The 12101-nt window shown below is 49.0% G+C and overlaps 1 long non-coding RNA gene across 1 annotated transcript; it reads left to right on the forward strand.

Moving 5' to 3' along the window:
- Positions 1-461: 461 nt before the first annotated feature.
- Positions 462-7175, forward strand: LOC121044180 (uncharacterized). Its single transcript, XR_005797185.1, has 2 exons — positions 462-613; positions 5138-7175. It is a non-coding gene; the product is annotated as an uncharacterized LOC121044180 (long non-coding RNA).
- Positions 7176-12101: the final 4926 nt, after the last annotated feature.

A 12101-nucleotide genomic window follows, 5' to 3' on the forward strand; every position in this document is an offset into this window, starting at 1 on the left:
ATATTTACTGAACTTATAAATAAATATATCCTGAACTAAAACTCCTAAGTCTTTTCACTAGAACTGCTCATACGTCAGCTTTATCTCATCTGTGTGTGTGCAATGGTGAGTTTTTAACTAAAACTGCAGCATTTTATCTTTCAGGTTTGGGTCCATTGATCCAGACTTTCAGGTTTAGTAAGTCTTGATTCCAAGACAATCATGGATCCTCTCAAATTTTTTTTAATCCCCCAAAACCCTAGCAGCATGCCATTATCCCTCCACTCGAGCCATAAGTGAAATGATGGGCCTACAGAGTCTCCCGGCACAAGAGTAGGTATGTCCTCTCAGGACTAGGTTATTTGTTCTCAACCTGTCAAAGCCAGGAACCATTGAAATAAAGGGTCTCAGCCCTGGAAAGGGACTTCAGGATCGAGTTACCAGATGCTTTGATTTTATAGATGGGGGCCACAATGGGGAAGTGAGTGACAATGGCATCTCTTTGACATCATACAAAGGGTAGTGATGAGTTCATAAAGCCTCAGCCTCTCAGCGTTAAGTAGGAGCTCCCATAGCAACAAACTCCTAAGGTAGCCTCGGACCAGCACCTGAATTCTTCATCCATGCCAGAGAGGTAAGATCCATGCACAAAGACTAGCTCTTTGTTATCTTTCCCCATGCGTGTAGCCCATGAGCAACCAGCTGGAAACACTGGGAGGCCTGCCCAGGGCCCTTGGCCTTTCCCATCCTCACCCTGTCCCTCCTTCTCCCTCCTCCTGAGGCTACAATGCTCTCCTGTTCTCTTCCTTTTCCACCCCACTGATATGTAAACTGATTTACATAGAGTGGAAATACACCTATGAGCCAGGTCAACAGACAAAGGGAGGTTTCCTGGTGCTCCTAAGAGCATAAAATCCTTTGGCTATTTAAGTATTTAAAGAAAATGTGCCTGAAACAGCCAGAAATATCAGGGTTAAGGGAAGAGCCAGTCGCAACATGTATTTGTTGAATGAATGAAAGAATGAATGACTTCACTATGTGAAACAAAGTAAACGGACATAGTAATGGAAACTGTTGGTGCTCTCTTAGACTTATCTTGGTCTGAGTGGGGACATCAGAAGACATCACGGCCACTGTCTCCCCACTTCCCAAGGAAAGGCTAGACAAGGGAAGTCCCACACTGGGGTACAATTCACATTCCAGGATTTCCCATGGGACCAAAGGGAGCTGGCATGCAGCCCAAGCCACATCCTTCCTCAGGCTTCTTCCCCTGCCCTATCCTGTTTTCCTTGCGCCCCCACTCCTGAGGGCACCCCCTCAATAAATCACATTCTGAAGAATTCTTATCTCAGGCTCTGCTTCAAGGGAACCTGACGTGGGTGGGCAGCATAGTTCAACAACACAGAATCCAGTGTTTTGTACCGTATCTGGCCCCTTACCACCCATAAAAATCCCTCCGACCCTCCCACCCATCTTCCGTGCCCAGAGCTCAGGGGGCTTCAATTCTGAGGACTGATCAGGCTGTACAGACACGATGTGATGGCAGCTGTGACTACTCACCCATAATGCAGAGACACACGGAAGCAAACTATCTGCAGCCACAGTTTTAGACACAAGGTGAGCAGCTTAGCTTTAGAAGCCAAGAAAGACACAAGACTTACAAAGCTGCCAAAAGGTGTCTTCAGTTATAGGAACAGAAGCCGCTGCAGCAGTCATTAATTACTTATGGAACAGATTTGGGGAGGAGGTGGGGGCAGGTGGTGAGACAAGAAATACAAAAATGGAGACAGAAATATTCGCATGGGCTTATCTTAAAAACTCACAGGTTGGTCTCCTCCCCACGTTTTGCCCAGAGAAAGCAGTAACTCAGGCTGCCCTGTGCCACTGTCACCTCCCCTGTGTCCCCTCTGAGAGGCCAAGAAGGAAGCTTGTCCTCTGGGGTGCAAATCTCCGACCTTCTCAACCTGTTCAGCTTTCAGCTTTCGGTTCTAAAGAACTTCAAATAACAGGCCCAACCAGACCATTCAGTACAGTCTGGAATTATTCCTGGGGCCCGTGGGCAGAGACCCCCGCCATGCAGCCAGCTCACCCCTTCTGCAAGCACCAACCACGCACCCACCTGTCCCCGCCACCTTCCTCGTCTGCAGAGAAGCAGAAGGCAACAAATGAAGTCCTGAGCCTCCCGTTCACACACACACACACACACACACACACACACACTCCCGCCATCTCTACTCACCCTCTCCTCCTGAAAAGGTGGAAGAAGCCGCCCTCATCCTCACAAACGCCCTTCTGGTGGGTGCCTGCCCATCCCCGCCCCCACACCTCCAATCTCTCCAGCTTTGTCATCCGCTCCTTCCCAGGAGAATCTTACTGCGCCAGAGTTTTACCTCTTAAAACAAAAAAAAAAAATTAAAAAAAAATGGGAAGACTATAAGCAACAGATTCCTCACCTGATGCCTCCGGTGAAAAGAGAAAGCACCAGATGGGTGCCCTCCCCTTCCTCCCGCATGCACACACCTGGCCGAGCCCCTCCAGCAGACAGACGCCCGCAAAGGGCACCTCCTGTGCTCCGAGTCTGCACCCTCCCACCTCCTCAGCTGGGTCTGTTCTCCCTGGATTAATCCTTTCTGGATATTTAACTTTTTCCTTGACCAACTCCCTTGCTCTCCCCCCCTTTAAGTTTAGTTCTTCGGCCGTCAGGCTCTCTGGCGGCTCCCTCGCTCCCCAGCTTCCAGCACGTGCACCCATAACAGCCCCCACCCCACCCCCCCACCTGCGTCTCCAGCCCAGCCCTCAGGCCCCAGCACACCACAGGTGTGTCAGCTTCCCAACGGACATGGGCCTCCGACAAAGCTTACCCAGAACTAAAATTCTCCCAGCAGCCCCTCCCCACCTGCCCACCCCCCCCCCCCACCACCAAGCCTTGCTCTTTATCTTTAATGTCGCATTTTAATAAATTAGCATTCCCAGCCAGCCTTGGTCCAAACTAGAGAGATCTGCATCTGGTCCTTGTCCCGTGACCTTTAACCTTCTCCTCCTTTAACCAGTAAACCTCCAAGTCTTAGCTGCATGGCTCTTCAGTGTCCCTCAAACCTACCTCTTTCTCCCCATCAATCGAGGCCCCACCATCACACCCTCTAACATCAGAAGAGCCTCTGTCCTAACATGTGGCCCACGGGGCTCCCACAGCAGCTAGATGAGATGGCTCTGAAATAGAATCCGCAGCTTAAGCCCTTTCTGCCTGTCTGCCCCCACCCCCAACACTCGGGCCTCCTCCCAGGAGAAACAGACTCAGAGAAGAGAAATTGAGCAGAATGCAGCAAATCCAGGGGCAGGAAAATTATTGATTCGTGCATTTGTTCGTTCATTAAATTATACCTTCAGAACTCGGAGTTAGTCCTGGGAGGCTCCAGGCCCAAGCACTTAGTTTCCTTGTTTACTTCCTTCACAGCACTTACCTCCATTTGTTATTGTTTTTCTTTGATTCACGGTTTTTATACTTTTTTAAAAATCTATCTCTCCTTTAAGAATATAAGTTCCTTAAAGAAAAGATGTACTCTGTCTATGTGATATGGTATTCCCAGCCCCTAGAACAAGGCAGGGCATAGGGCAGTCCCTCAGGAAATGTTTATGAACTAAATAAAGGCATGGATGAATAACCAAACTGGCATGTGATATTTTCTCTCCACAGTCAATTCTACCACACTTTGCCATCAGCCGTCACCAAGAATATACCCAGTGCCTACCATGTTCAGAGCACCAGTGGCATGGGATAGTACCCACAGCATAGAACAGAAAATGTAATCTATGTGCTGAGGTCTCTCTAGGGAGGGATAAAACCACGGTGCGAAGGACTAAGCACCAGCAGTGTGTGACCGGGACTCTCCATGCCCAGGGTCTGGCCTCCCCCCAGAATTGTGCCCAACAGAACAGCCAGTCTTAAGGAGGGAACCATTGCAGCCCGAGGGAGCCAGGCCCTGGGGATGTTCCTACTCTTCTGCCTTATGTTTGCCCAGACCCCAGAAACTCATTCATGTGCTCAGACCCCAACAGCCCTCAGCCTCCTTCTATAAGGATAGAAGAACAGACGTTGAGTTAAAAAGAAATGACGAAATATGACATCACTCCTCTCCTTAAAACCCTCCTTGGCTTCCCTCACACTGAAAATAAAATCCAAATGCCATGTTTAATCTCAAAAAGCCCTGAATGATTTGGTATCTGCCTCTGTAGACTAGATCCAGGAAGCCACATTTCCTGTTTTTTTGTAACTGAAAACATCAGGCTTGTTGTAGCCCCAGGTCCTTTGCCCTAGCTATTCCCTCCACCTGGATGGCTCTGCCCCCTGATCTCTACCAGGTTGGGTCCTTCTTGTCATTCCACTTAAACATCACCAGGTGATATCTCTCTGGCTACCCACAGCACCCCCGCCCCATTATACTGCTGGGTTTCAGTCTACATCTACATACCCCTCATCACCATCTGAATCTTGCATGTTCAGTGTTTTTGTATCCCCCCCAAATATTAGTTTTCTGTGCTGCATCCCACATCACCACAAACTCAGCTTACAGCAGCACCATTCATTAGCTCCCTAGTCCGTGCAGCAGAAGGGACTGAGTTTTCTGCTCAGGGTCTCACAAGAGATGTAGGCCAGGCTGCGTTCTCATCCAGAGCTTGGGGTCCTCTTCCAGGCTCCTGTGGTTGTGGGAGGATTTAGCTCCTGGCAGGTATGACACTGGGGTTGCCATTTCCTTGCTGGCCATCATCCAGGGGCTGCCCTTAGCTCCCAGGGGCCACCCCCATTCCTTGTCACATGGCCCTTCCATTGTAAAAGCCAGAAACAGGATCTCCCTCACATCCAGGCCCTGTCACACTTTGAATCTTTCCCACCAGGAAGAGCCAAGTCCCTCTGGAGGGATGACCTGATTATATCAGGTGCACCCAGAACAATCACTTTTAAGGTCAACTGTGTCATACAACATGACCTAATCATGAAACCAACTGTCCCTTTATAGTCACAGCCCACACCCACACTCGAGAGGACAGGATTACACAGGGCATATACATCAGGGGTGGGAATCTTAATGGCCGTCTTAGAATGCCACCCGCCGTACCCACTAGAGTAGCTTCACCTGTCTCGTTATCTGTGTACCCCAAGGCCCAGGACAGTGCTCCCAACCATGAAGAGTAAGGCGCAAAATGAGAATACTGCGCAGTACAGCATGAGAAACCAAGAGAATTACTCAGCAATTGGAAGTGACCCAGACCCAGGAGACTGACCAGCCCATGCCGCATCTGTCCAGCCCAGGGGCCAAGGGAATTGGAATCCCACACTCCAGAACCAGTCATGGTCTACCGGTGTGTTGCAGCATGTTATTGGCCGCCTCTGGCCTGGAATTGTTCCAGCACATAGAGGATCCCCATCAAATATTTTTTTCCCTTATGAATGGAATAAAAGGAAGAAGGTGATCTCTTCTGGAAACTAGAGATGGAAAGAGTTGGATGGGTTGGAAGGGGTGAGCAGAACAGGAGCCATGAGCCAGTAAAGTGCATCCTAGCTCTCACAGACTTCTCTTGCTGAATCCATACTGGACGCTCTTGGCCTAGCCAACACCTGCCCGCTGAGGGCCAGCTCCCATCCAACCCGACCCACCTCCTCCATGAAGCCTCTCTGACTGCTGACCTGAAGTCTTCTGTGCTTAACACCTAACTACCTCTGGTGGCCCCTTTTGTTTTAAGTAGCCTTCGTGCCTAGTGTGGAGCCCAATGCAGGGTTTGAACTCACAACCCTGAGATCAAGACCTGACCAGAGACCAAGAGTTGGACGCCTAACTGACTGAACCACCCAGGCACCCCTCATGTGGCCCTTTTCAGAAGGCTGCCTTTTGACATCTCTCTCCTATTGTGAACAGCAGGCCAAAGCCCACATGCTGTTTGTAGTTTGCCAGGCCTGTGTCTCAAGTCCCTGCCTCATCCTCACCCTCCTTGAGGAAGAGGCCGCCTCGCCCTTCTGTGTGTTCACCCAGTGCACAGTGAGCACCTTCTGGCCATGCAAATTCTTTGGGACCTGCTTGGTGACTTGGAGTTGAGCTCTGCTGCCTGCAGGCACTGGGAGTGAGCCTGCCATGGGGTAGGCATGGGGCTAAGTGTGCTGGATGGGGCCGGTATGGAGCAGTGGAGACCAGATGGTGAGAGAGCGCACTGAGAAGGAGAGAAAAGAAAGCCATCAGACCGAGAGCACCTGTTGTTGTTAGAGCAGTGTGAGGACCCACATCCAACCAGCTGGCCGTCTCTGCTCCTTGCTCTTGTCACAACCTTCCAGAAGAGATACGGACACTCAGAATTGTCCCCATTCTCCCTTCTCTTTGTTTCCAGTGCTGGTAGTGGTCAGTGTTTGGTGCAGATAAAATGATACAGCGATACTGCTGATGGGGGCGATTTATCTTGCCCTTAACATCCAAGAGAGTAAAGGATAAGGATCTGATAGGCTAGTAGTAGGTTGAAAGGTGACCGTAAGCCTGTGAGTGAGGGTCACCAATACATAAGCCCATGTGGGTGCCCGAGCAAGAAGGTAATGTTCATGCCGTGGGTTCAGGAAGGACTCTCACGGACCTAAGATAGGTTAGAAATGCACTGCACTCCTGAGTCTGGTTCTGGGCTCCCACAGGGGACACTGGCACTTAGAGAGAGGTCAGAGGGTAGCCTCGAAGGTGATGAGCAGGACGGGCAGCAGGGCCTGGGAGAAAAAGAGGCTGGGATTATTCATCAGGGGAAGACAGGCAGGCAGGATTTAACACAATCTTCAGGTATCAGAAGAGCTCTCAGGCAGTGCAGGCTAAGTCTTGGCAGTGGCTACTGAGGATGGAACAAGGAAAGAAACTTAATCCACAGCATAAGGGATTTAGGATAGAATTTCCTGATGGTGAAGGTTGTTAAAAGTTGCAATGAATGGTCTAGAGAGAGATTCTGGTCTACTCTGGAAGCTTTTACAAGTAGAAGAGATTATCCTCTGGCAGGGCAGCTTATCTCTAATCCTGCCTGAAGGCAGGGGAATGGACACAATGACCTCAGGGTCTCCTTCAGACTTGGAAAGCAGGTCTTCCCATCGGCAGACCAGCCAACACTGCTCTGCAGGTGATGCACTTCAAGGAAGGCCCAGAGTGTTCCCAGAAATAAAGAGAAGCTGCCTGATGTGAGATCTTCTTTCCTTTTTCTTATTTTTTAGCCACAGCTGCCTTGCAACAATGACCAAGTTCCTCTGTAATCTCAGCTCTGATCAAGGGCAATTTAAACAAGAAAGCCAAAAGCAGCCACAGACCACACAGAGATAGATGACTCTCTGCTCTGCAAAGCACCCCAGACAACAGGGCCGTGGTTGTGGTCTTCTCCACGGAGGGCTCTGCGTTTAACAAGCCATGTGAAAAACTTGCTGACCCAGCCAGGTAGCAGCAATGGGAAACATGAGGGCATTCCCAGCCTGCTGCTGCCAGCCATCATGCTCAAGACCGCCTGTGCTGAAGTCCCACTTCCTGTGAGTCAAGTGACACGGCTTTCGGGAATACCACCTGCCCCCAGCTGTTCAGCATGGGGGTCAGGGGAGAAAGGAAATGGTCTTATACCTGACCTGGGAGACAGCTCTGTGAGCCATGATACATACTGAGAGCATTAACAGGTATGCAGACAGCCCTCTGGACACCCTCTGAAGGCTTCCGGGCTTGTGCTGAGCTCAGAGGAAGAGGAAGAGTAGGGCAGAGAGCACCAAAAATCTTCTGAAGTGGTTTTCAAAAGTGCTGCCCAGGTATGTGAACATCTCTACACAGGCCATGGCTGAGTCAATGTTTTCTGTAAACTGAAAAGACAAAGAAGGGATGTCCTTTGGCTTTCTGGAACCTGGGGCCTGGCTTGGAGCAGTGTTCAACCAGATACGGTGGAAAGTGAGCATGTCTTTTACTTTCAAGTCTAGTTCCCCAGTGAAGAAACAACTGCTAAACCCCTAACCCTACATCTTCACAGAGCTTAATTCTTCATCCCTACTCTTTCTTTCTTACAACTCAGCTGATGTCCTTCTTGTGCCTTTTCTTTGCCCTCTGTGTCTCTGCTTCAACTCTTCTGCGTGATTTCTACCAGCCCCACCTCTGCTTTCCACCACTCAGCACATGAAGTCCAGTACTCTATACCACCCCTGATGAAAATGGCCTTGAACCCAGTGCCCACTCTTCAAGGACACTTTTCCTTCTAGAGGCTTAAACACCAGCCTTCTGGACACTTCTTTCAAACTGCACCACCCCCAGTGACCATAGGCATGGGACTAGAGTAAATGACCATGGATATGTGGCAGAAAGAAGCACAGAAATGTATTATTCTGCCCATTGCGTATGCTAGGAACAGGCAGGAACTTGTTGCAAAAGCATATTAAGCATGCAATCAGCTGCATCCTTGTGCCCAAATAAAGCTATTTTCATTTCATAAAGCAAGAGAGCAAGTCAAGTCATTAGGGAAATAGAAATGGGGAACTTAACTGCCTAATTGGAAGCTCTATTGCACTTGCAAAGTACCTTTGGTTTTCTAAAAATTCAAGGGAAACACATTGAGCTTATAATTGCAGATAGATCGATGCCACATTCCTTCCTGCATTAGCACAGAAGGAGAGTCCCTTCCTGTGGGCCCATCCCGGCCCCTGCTACACTGTGTAAACAGCAGTGAGGGCCCAGAAGGAAATAGGCTGGCTCGTAAAAGCAGGAAAAACTGAGGGGAGAGCCAAAGTCATCTTCCTTCCTATGGAAGACAGAAGCCCACAGCCACAGCACCTTTCTGCCTGTTTTAGCTTAACTCTTCCTCCCCATGGCAAGAATGTTAATGTGTTTGGTTTATATATGAGACATTTCCTACATGTGTGGTGTAAGGTGAGGTTAAGCTATCCCTCTGAGTTTCAGTAACTTCATCTGTAAAATGCAAGGGTCAGGCATTATCGATGCTTACAACCCTGGACTCCACAAACGTGCCTTGGGAACCACTGAGGGGTGGGTCCACATGGGAGATGGCACCAGGGAAGAGACCACGTTAATGATATTCTAATTCCCACCCTCCTGCCCACTTCAGTGAGAATGCCCCACCTTGTACCTATTTAGTATTTTGGAATTCTTCGTAAGATATTATTTGGTGGGTGGGGCAATTGGGTGGCTCAGTCGGTTGAGCGTCCAACTTCGGCTCAGGTCATGATCTCGCGGTTCATGAGCTGGAGCCCCACATCGGGTTCACTACTATAAGCACGGAGCCAGCTTCGGATCCTCTGTCCCTCTCTTTCCCCTTCCCTTTATATATATTCTTTCCTGGGGGCAGGAGGCAAAGTTGCTTAAATACACACACACACACACACGCACGCACGCACACACGCATGCACACACACACACACACACACAGAGAATCCGCTGAGCCTAATAGCCTCTGTGGTCTCTTCCAAGACTGAGAAATTCAAGATCTAGTCTCCTAATCTCACTGAGGAGATGAGAGAAACCCTCCTTTAACAGCTTTGAAGCCTGGTTATAGAACTCAGTTGCTGTTAGTATCTGTGCAGCACTCGTCCCTGGAGCTTAGAGAGTAAGAAACCAAGGACTGTGTTTCTTGAGAGGGTCAGTCTTGACCTGCTGATTGATCCTGCACAAGGGACTGTTTTGAGATAGAATAAGGGAATTTCCTGCATCACATACTTTTTCATGGAGGACTTCTCTAAATGCATCTTTTCCCAATGCATTTAACATGTCTCATATGACTTAAAGAAATGAGAACTTTCAGACTTACCTGGACGCTCATCCAGGTCATCAGGTCCTCCTACAGGTATTCTTTGGACCTAAGATGTCTCTCCAATGAAGAGCAGCCCATGGCATCAGCAGAAAGCACCAGAAAATATCCCTCTCAAAGCTAACCTCATGTCAGTTCTGAAAACTCCCAAACAGCCCCAAAACCCCAAGAATACCGGGTACTCTGAGTGCACATGGAGGGACATCTAAAGCCTCTGGACACAATTAGCTGCCATGTCCCATCCAGATGCCTTGCAAACATAAAAGGGCTCAGCCTTGACTTTGCTTTCTGATCCCCAGGCTGGGTTCACACTGCATGCCAGTGGGCACCTCCCCGCTCCATGGAATGTCTGTGGCTACTTTTATCTTCGGAGAAGAACAGGTGGGAAAATAAAGTTAAAGGCACTTTTTACCCTGCTCTCCAGGAATGAGCTCCAGGCCTCAGGCCTGTGATTGTGGGAACACACGTTTCCACCACAGGGAAGGAGAAAATCAGCCTGATATGCACATGACATGCCATGACATCCTAAGCGTGATTAGGTCCCTGACTGCATGGGAAATGAAACCACAGGCATTTAATAGAGGACCTGCAGCCAGGCCATCCAGTCCCTTCTGCAGCACACAAGCTGGGCACCCACTTCTCTGTCCTCAGGCACACCTGTTGTGAGCATTGAAGAGCACCGAGGAGCACTGAGGAGCACTGGGGAACCCTGCAGAATGAGAAACTCAACTGCTCTCCCAGGGAGGATTTGCATGGGCAGCAGGCGCTGGTCCGTAACAACCAAAACCCTGGGTTTCCCCAAAGATTCTATCCCTGAACAGAGACAACATGTCCCAGGAGAAATGGAAGCATGTGGAGAGAGGAAGAGGAGAAAAACAGAAGTAATGGAAAGAGTGACAAACAGCTAGTCTTGTTTGCTGGACTGGTTACTACTGAGCTGTTTGCCATTTGGCCCCATGTATTTTTAAAGCATACAGTTAAGGAGCATTTATTAAAATGTTTTCAAGTTGTCCTTCTAAAGAAGAGACCCTGACAGGCCACTCAGTATACTGCAAAGGTGGGTTAAATACTATTATCCCTGTGGCGACGATGGGGAGACAAGAGTATAATGGATTACCTTAATTTCCCAGAGACATGCGGTGAATTCATTACGGGGAGGAAAAACGGAAAAGAAAAAGACAATCAGATTACAGAGTCTTGAAGCTGGGCCGCCTTGCCAAGAAAGCCAACCAGTGTGAGGGAAGGAGAGACAGCCCCAAACCCCCAAGGGTGCTGCTCCAAAATGTAGTCCTTAGAAACACAGCCGCCTTTGGGAAGCTCCAAATTCAAATGTGCAACAGAAACAAATTCACCACACACAAACCGTGAGGCCTCAGCAATCTGCCTCGCACCGCAGATTGGGAGAGGAGGAAAAAATAATCCAGATCCTAATTTAGTTCAGGGGCTTGTTTTCTTACACTGACAAATCCTTCTAAAAATGATTTCCTGATTAGAGTCAAACGGCCGAGGCCAAAACTCTCGGAGATTGTGTTGCCGTCAGCATATTAATGGTGTTCCTTAGCAACTCTCTCTCTCCTTCACTTTTAGAAGAAACAACACCTCTGCCAGGACCACAAAGCTGGAGAAGCCTCAGCACCTCTGATGATTCATGGGCTTGGAGGAAGGTGCGGACCTGCCAGGCAGCATGAGGGGGGAGCCTTGCTGGTGGCAGGACATGGGCAGCGAATGCCAAGTCAGGTGCAGGGCCGTGCAGGGAGACGGTGGGAGAGGACGGGCGAGGGGCCACCTCTCTCTGTGTCTCTCCAGGATTGCAACTGTCATCTGCAATTTACCAACTTGAAATACAAATCCTGCTCCTCACAAAGAGCTGATGTCTTTTTCTCACCAGACTTAAACGTGCAAAAAACGCTAAAGAGAGGTCAAGTCAGTGATGACTAAGGAAAGGGGTTTCCTGAACTGATTCTGTTTTTATAATAAATTCTGGAATTTTCAGAATCACCTTGGAAGGAAATGAAAGTCAAGACTTCATTCATCCATCGATTAAACATTTATTATGCATCAACAGTATGCCACGTGTTATCCTTTGTGCACTATCAGTGAGCAGTGAGCACTACCGGTGAGCCCAAACGCTGGAGGGATCATCAACTCCAACAATCTCATTTTCTAGATGAGCAAACTGAGGCCTCGTGGGGTCAGCCTCCCTGAGACATGTGTGATTTATTGACAGATCTAGAGCATGAATCCAAGTATTTCCACCATGACTACTAATTCTCAGACCAGATGCTTCTAAACCGGACTTGGATAGTCTCACTTTGAGAAGGGGA

The sequence above is a fragment of the Herpailurus yagouaroundi genome, unplaced genomic scaffold (genome assembly GCF_014898765.1).
Source record: "Herpailurus yagouaroundi ecotype Mexico unplaced genomic scaffold, PumYag 188, whole genome shotgun sequence".
Classification (NCBI taxonomy): domain Eukaryota; kingdom Metazoa; phylum Chordata; class Mammalia; order Carnivora; family Felidae; genus Herpailurus; species Herpailurus yagouaroundi.